Below are 7,956 nucleotides of genomic sequence, written 5' to 3' on the forward strand. Positions count from 1 at the left end.
ATCTGGATAGGCTCACAAAAATGAACATCTCAAAACTACAAGGCACATAAGGCCCCCTGACCTGCAGGACTAGCTTGCTTTCCTGCATCTGAGAAAACTAGACTTCTTCTGTTAGAAAACACTTAGACCTCACTGAGGGAAACTGCTATGAAAGAGAACTCACCAGATGCCAGTTACACAGCTTAATCCCTGAGGAAACTGGTTTACACTTCCCAAAGATTGGCTGCATTGTGTTAGTTTCCATGACAGAACATTGGCAAAATGTGTAGGCTTACTGCTGTCACTCCTCAGCAAGGATAAACAGGTTAAAAGAATGAATCAAGTAAACTGCACATACTAGGTTATCTGTGGGGTATAGTGCAAGCAGTAGTACTCCCATTTTAGAAGGTTTCTTGGCCTAAATGGAATTCTATTGCTGTGAAGAAACTCCATGATGATTGCAACCCTTAGAAAGGGCTGGATTAGTTTCAGAGGTTCATTCCATTATCATTATGGCAGAAAGAATGACAGTGTGGTTCTGGAGAAGGAGCTGAGAAGACTATATCTGGATCCACAGTCAGGAGATAGAGAGTGAGACACACCTCTGCCAACAAGGACATGCCTCCTAATAGAACCACTCCCTATGGGACATTTTTATTCAAACCACCAGAGTCTTTATCCCTTAGCTCTTAGTTTAACAGATATTGACAGTGGAGATAATGGCAACTGAGACTGACTAGTGATCTCAATAGTAAGAACAATCAAGTTGCCAGAATAGCAGAAATCAAATGACAGGACTTAAAACTGCCACCGACAAGATGAGTAAGTACATCATAAGGGTTAGGACACAGTGCCCAGATTATGTTGACCTTCAGAGATTCCAGCAAATATCAATTCTTCTCAATGTCCCTAGGACTGAAACAGATAGGAAACCTATAAAGAAACTCTATAAACCACATAACAGGAAATATATTCCTAAGTCTGGTGGTTAAAATTTAACTTAAGCCATCACAATGCCAACTCATGACTTGCCAACAGCTTTTTTAAACTTAAGGCAATGCAGAGAGAAGAAATCTTCTCGATTAAAATTAATTGAGTTCTGCTTGCCACGAGTGTATGATTATATCCCTTGGAGCCCTTCCCCAAGTACACTGCAGTTGAGTATGAAGTACAAAGTGAGATGAGAACCCATACTTCTTGGGCATTACTAGACTTAATGAACTGCCATTTTTCTGGAAGTCCAAGATGTCAATCAAATATTTGGGTGTTATAAAAGGAGTTTTTATACATTTGATAATGAATTCAATAAATATATAGATCTAGGTAGTTTTTGTATATGTGTGTGTGTGTGAGAGAGAGAGAGAGAGACAGAGAGACAGAGAGACAGAGAGACAGACAGAGACAGAGACAGAGAAAGAGGGTCAGACTAAGAAAAACAAAGAGACATAAAGACAGACAGAGAGAATTTCAAATAATCCTTTACTACATAGTTAAGAGAACCATTTTGTAAAATCAATATAATGCCTACTCTGACATTTTGACCCATAGAGACACATACACAGTAAAAATAGTAATTAATTAGACTATATTCAGCTTGCCTATCTACCAAAACTGTTGGTCAAAAGTAATAACAAACTGCTGGGTTGGTGTCAGTGGTTATTGTTAACCTCAAAGCATTGTACAAAACCCGTCAGATACCAAGTGGAGTCACAGTTGTCTTGAAATGAGATAACTGCGGACGGGAACCAGATGATGAATCTAACAGTCACTGATGCTCCAGAGATGGGATCACTGAGTAATGATGCAACCCTGTCACATTGTATGTAACGTGCTTTCCCCTTAGCAATGTGCAATAAAATAAACCTAATTCAATTTTATCTGGGAGGGGCAAGACAATAACTTCTTAGTTTTTATTTAGAAATGAATTGACCTACCTTCTGAGATAATCACAGAGACCCCCTGACCACTTTTAACATTCTACAAAGAATCACATTTGTCAATTATCTTTAAGATGGTAGCTGATAAATAGAGATATATTAGATACTTTATAAAATGCAAATTAATGCATAGAGTCCCATAAAACTGTTATCATAGAGGGAAAAAAATCAACTGGATGAATTTAACAACACAGACTCACACACAAATGTGACTGTGAATGAGAGCAATAAAAGAAACAAGTTCAGACAGTATGTGCAAAGGCTTATCTTCAATGGAGAAATGACTGACACATGGGTATTAGTAATGGTTTGGCAGTATGCCCAACAACTTGAAAAGAAGTGGTTAAAGTCCATGACACGAAATTGCTAGGGTACTGAAGAATGATTCACCAGACTCAAATAGTATGCAAAAGCAAAGGGCATTTGTTGTATAATTCCTACATGGAGGAACCCAGTTCCATGAGGATGGAAGGACCCAACTCAATTTACAGATTCAGTTTTAAAGCCAAAAAGAGGAACATCATGGATGGGTAGGGGATATATATCTTGATTGGTGGGTTCTATCTCTGGGGGTCTGAGTGATGCTATGATTGGTTGGGGTCTTGCTTCAAGCAAACTTAACTAACTATTCTTGCATCATGCCAAGGACCTCTTGGCCACAAGCTTGGTTAACTGTCCTTTTGCAAGCTGGGGAGGGGTCCCTTTTATATAAGCCTGTGGTTGTTCTGGTAACTGACTTGCACATTTCTGGTAAGTAGAAACTCAGGCCTGATCCTGAACTGGTAGTTTACAGCCTGTCATGGAATCAGCCTGGCTCAGGCCAATTCACTCCTTTCAGGAAAAGATCTTCACCAACCCTGCATCTGACAAAGGACTAATATCCAAATACATAAAGAACACAAGAAATTAGGCACTATCAACCCAAGTAAACTAATTTAAAAAAAATAGAGCATAGAGCTAAACAAAGAATTCTCAACAGAAGAATTTCTAGTGACTAAGAAACACTTAAAAGAAATGATCAATATCCTTAGTCATCAAATAAATAGAAATCAAAATGAATCTGATTTTGATTTAACTTTAGTAAGTTATATCTGTCTAGAGATTCTGGACTTCATCAATGACAACAACCAGTTCAAGAAGTTCCTTCAGATGACCTCATATCACCGGATGCTATTACACCAGGTAGCTGCCTACTTTGGGATGGACCACAATGTTGATCAAACAGGAAAAACTGTCATCATCAACAAAACCAGCAGCACAAGGATCCCTGAACAGAGGTTCTCAGAACATATAAAAGATGAAAAGAACACAGAATTTCAACAGAGATTCATTCTCAGGAGAGATGATGGCAGTATGGACCAAGATGATAACCAGATGAGAGTTCTGTCCTGAGCTTGTGCCTCGCCAGCAAGAACACACTCAGACAACCGGATTCTACTGCAGCAAAGCTTTAAAGCTTCATCAGGAGGAAGACCCCGAACCCTGGAAAATGGTGCTGCTTATATACACCTTGGTGTGTCGTGTCAGCACCTGATTTGTTGCTTGCCCATCACCTCATTGCTACACCCTGGGATGGGCAGTGACTTGGCGCGAATTCACTCTTGCACCTGCGCACATTACTTGTTTGCCAGTTAGGCACAGAGGCGCCATCTTGTAATGGCGATTGCTCACGACTCTCCACAGAGTTCCATTGCAGGATGGAAGGAGGAGCAAGTCAATAGAAGAGAGAGGAGGAATATCAAAGGATCTGAGAGAGAATATTTGCCCGAGAGACCGGACAGAATGTATATCTGAATGACATCAGGGGAAACCGGGAAGGGCTGAGCCGCACCTCAAGTAGCCGACAGAGCAGCACAGACAGCGAACTCAAATCCCTGGAGCCACGCCTTGGAGCAGCACAGACTCAGATGGCTCTGTCCGCACCATGCGACCACCTGTCACCAAAGCCAGCAGCTTCAGTGGAATCTCCATCCTCACCCGAGGCGACAGCATTGGCAGCAGTAAAGGTGGCAGTGCAGGCAGGCTCTCCAGGCCAGGCATGGCACTAGGTGCCCCAGAAGTGTGCAACCAGGTCACCTCACCCCAGTCTGTCCGGGGCCTTCCTTGTACTGCCCAGGAGCAGCAGCAGCAGCAGCAGCAGCAACAACAACAACTTCCTGCTCTCCTACCCACTCCTCAACACCAGCCACCCTTGAATAATCACATGATTTCACAGGCAGAAGACCTCAGCAACCCCTTTGGACAAATGAGCCTTAGCCGCCAAGGTTCTACTGAAGCAGCTGACGCCTCCTCGGCTTTGTTCCAGCCCCCACTTATCTCCCAGCATCCTCAGCAAGCTAGTTTCATCATGGCTTCTGCAGGACAGCCCCTTCCCACTTCCAACTATTTCACTTCTAGCCATGCTCCACCTACCCAGCAAGTCCTGCCACCCCAAGGCTACATGCAGCCCCCTCAATAGATCCAGGTTTCTTACTACCCTCCTGGACAGTATCCTAATTCCAACCAGCAATATCAACCTCTGTCTCACCCGGTGGCCTATAGCCCCCAGCGTGGTCAACAGCTGCCTCAAGCATCCCAGCAGCCTGGCTTATAGCCCATGATGTCTAACCAGCAGCAGACAGCTTACCAAGGCATGCTTGGGGTACAGCAGCCTCAGAACCAGGGCCTACTCAGCAACCAGAGGAGCAGCATGGGAGGCCATATGCAAGGCCTGGTGGTCCAGTATACTCCACTGCCTTCTTACCAAGTCACTGTGGGCAGTGATTCACAAGTGGTCCAGCTGCCCTTCCAGCAGCCCATGCTGGTTCCTGCCAGCCAGTCTGTGCAAGGAGACCTCCCAACAGGAGGTGTGCCTGTGTACTACAGCATGATCCCACCAGCTCAGCAGAACGGTATGAGCCCTTCTGTGGGCTTTCTACAGCCTCCTGGCTCTGAGCAGTACCAGATGCCTCAGTCTCCCTCTCCCTGCAACCCACCACAGATGTCACAGCAGTACTCAGGAGTGTCACCTTTTGGACTAGGTGTGGTGGTCATGCAACTGAATGTCCCTAACGGACCCCAGACCCCCAGAACCCATCCATGGTTCAATGGAGTCACTGCAAATACTACAGCGTGGACCAGCGTGGTCAGAAGCCTGGAGACCTGTACAGCCCTGATGGTAACCCCCAGGCCAATGCACAAGTGGGGAGCAGCCCCGTCACATCTCCTAACCAGTCTCCAGCACCCTCTCCTGTCACGAGCCTCAGCAACGTCTGCACTGGACTCAGCCCCCTGCCTGTCCTCACACCATTCCCCCGGCCTGGGGGGTCCTGCACAGGGTGACAAGCGCTATTCCCTACTGGGTCAGCCATTACAGTACAATCTGTCCATCTGCCCTCCCTTGCTCCATGGCCAGTCACTTACACGGTGCACCAGGGACAGAGAGGATTGAAGCACGGAAACCGTGGCAAGAGACAAGCACTGAAATCTGCCTCCACTGACCTGGGGACAGCAGATGTTGTGCTTGGAAGGGTGCTGGAGGTGACTGACCTCCCTGAAGGAATCACCCATACAGAGGCTGACAAACTCTTCACCCAGCTTGGCATGTCTGGTGCCAAGATCCAGTGGCTTAAGGATGCTCAGGGGCTGCCTGGTGCAGGCAGGGGGGACAACAGGTGGGACTGCTGAGAAAGGCCGCCACCCGGACCTCGCAGCCCTTTACTCGATAGTGGCTGTGTTCCCCAGCCCCCTGGCCGCCCAGAACGCCTCCCTTCGCCTCAACAACTCTGTGAGTCGCTTCAAACTCCTAGTGGCTAAAAAGAACTACGACCTGAAGTTCCTGGAACAAGCTAGCTCTCAATAGCTAGGGGAGGGGAGGGGCTGGCACAGTGGGAGCAAGGGCCAAGCACAGGGAGCCAAGGCAGACAGACAGAGGGATGACTGGCCCAATTCCATTATGTCTGAAGAGAGAAGCAAACAGATTCTCACACTGGCATGGGACTCCCTTGCCACGGGTCCACCTTTTCCCTGGTTGGTCCCCTTCTGTCTCCCCCTCCTTCCCATCTTCTATCATTTTTTAAATCTCTTCTCCCACCATAAAACTAATTTCTTTCATATTTTTGGCAGAGTAGACTTGAAAGGCTCCGCCCTCCCCTTTTCCCATTTCATCACCAGCCCAATCTCCCTCCCCTCTTTTGGTCTTCATGAATATATTTATATGGACAGAATTAAGAAAAATAAATTGATTTCCCCATTCATTCACTTTCCCCATCTTGTCTCCCCAAATCCCACAGAGTTAAAACTTGGGACTCCCCTCATCCCTAATCCATCCCCAGAACACTTGTATATTGTTTGTTTGAGGTTTGTGCCACAATAACAGACACAGTATTTAATTGCACATACAGATGTTTGCTGGGTTCACTGTAAATTTTATTTAATCTGGTTTTTTGTTTGTTTGTTTGTTTGGGGAGTTACTTGGGGGGAGGTTGGTTTTGTTTATAAATATAAAAAAAGAAAAATCAACCATTTCGTTAAGATTTTCCAAGATTGTGGAGTATGGCTTTTGAATAAGACCTAATGATTCTTTGAATTTCTTCATTGTCTATTGTTATGCCACACTTTTCATTTCTGATTTTGTTTATTTGAATACTGTATCTCTGTCTTTTAGTTAGTTTAGCTTAGGGTTTGTCTATCTTGTTGATTTTCTCAAAGAATCAGAACTTGGTTTCATTGATTCTTTGTATTGTTTTCTTTGTTTATAATTGATGGATTTTAGCCCTGATTTTGATTTTTCCTGCCTTCTACTCCTCTTCGGTGTATTTGCTTTTTTTTTTTTTCTAGATTTTTCAGGTTTACTTTTAAATTGCTGGTATGAGAACTTTTAAATTTCTTTATGGAGCCACTTAGTAGTATAAACTTTCCTCCTAACATTGCTTTCATTGTGCCACATAAATTTAGATATGTTGTGCCTTCATTTTCATTGAATTCCAGAAAGTCTTTAATTTCTTTATTTGTTCTTAGACCTAGAGATTATTGAGTAGAGTTGCTTGGATTCCATGAATGTGTGGGCTTTCTGGTGTTTATGTTGTTGTTAAAGTCCAGCTTTAATCCATGGTGGTCTGATAAAAGATTCAAGATGAAATTTCATGTTCTTGTATCTGTTGAAGTTTACTTTGTGACTGGTGATATGGTCAATTTTAGAAAAGGCTCCATGAGGTGCTGAGGTAAAGGTATATTAGTTTATGTATGAGTGAAATGTAGATATGCTAGATCTATTGGACTGCCTTGTTGGGCCTCAGGGGGAAAGCATGTGCCTAAACCTGCTGGAATTAGATGATTCACAATGGGGTGGTACCAAAGGGAGGCTCCACTTCTCTGAGGAAACTGGGAAGAGACAATGGGAAGGGTGATTTATAAGGATGGAACTGGGCAGAGAGAAGGATAGCTGTGATTGGGATAAAGTCAATAAAAAAATTTAAAAATTCATAAAATACCTCCCCCCAAAAAAACAGCTCTGGGATTCCATCTCACACCCATTAGAATGGCTAAGATTAAAAACTCAAGAGACAGCACAAGTTGGTGAGGATGTGGAGCAAGGGGAACACACCTACATTGTTGGTGGAAGTGCAAACTCGTCTAACCACTCTGGGAATCAATTTGGTGGTTTCTCAGAAAATTGAGATAGTTCTACCTCAAGACCCAGCTAAACCATTCCTGGGCTTAGAGCCAAAAGTTGTCCCACTATATCTAAGAGTCCCACTAAGGGACACTTGATCAACTTTAGTCATTTACTCATCAGCATTATTAGTAATACCTCAAAACTAGAATCAACGTAGATGTTCCTGAACTGAAGAATGGGAGTTAGGGAAAGGACAGAAGGAGCTGAAGGGGTTTGCAACCCCATAGGAAGAACAACAATATCAACCAACCAGACCTCCTAGAGCTCCCAGAGACTAAACCACCAACCAAAGAGGGACCCATGGCTCCAGCTGCATATGTAGCAGAGGATGGTCTTATCTGGCATCAGTGGGAGGGCCTTGGTCCTCTGAAGGCTCAACGCCCC

The 7,956-nt window shown here is 44.3% G+C and overlaps 1 pseudogene; it reads left to right on the forward strand.

Moving 5' to 3' along the window:
• The first annotated feature begins 797 nt into the window (after positions 1 to 797).
• Positions 798 to 5,757, forward strand: LOC110301427 (R3H domain-containing protein 2-like; annotated as a pseudogene).
• The last annotated feature ends 2,199 nt before the right edge of the window (positions 5,758 to 7,956 follow it).

Source organism: Mus caroli, unplaced genomic scaffold (genome assembly GCF_978045245.1).
Source record: "Mus caroli unplaced genomic scaffold, Mus_caroli_1 scaffold_11, whole genome shotgun sequence".
NCBI lineage: Eukaryota > Metazoa > Chordata > Mammalia > Rodentia > Muridae > Mus > Mus caroli.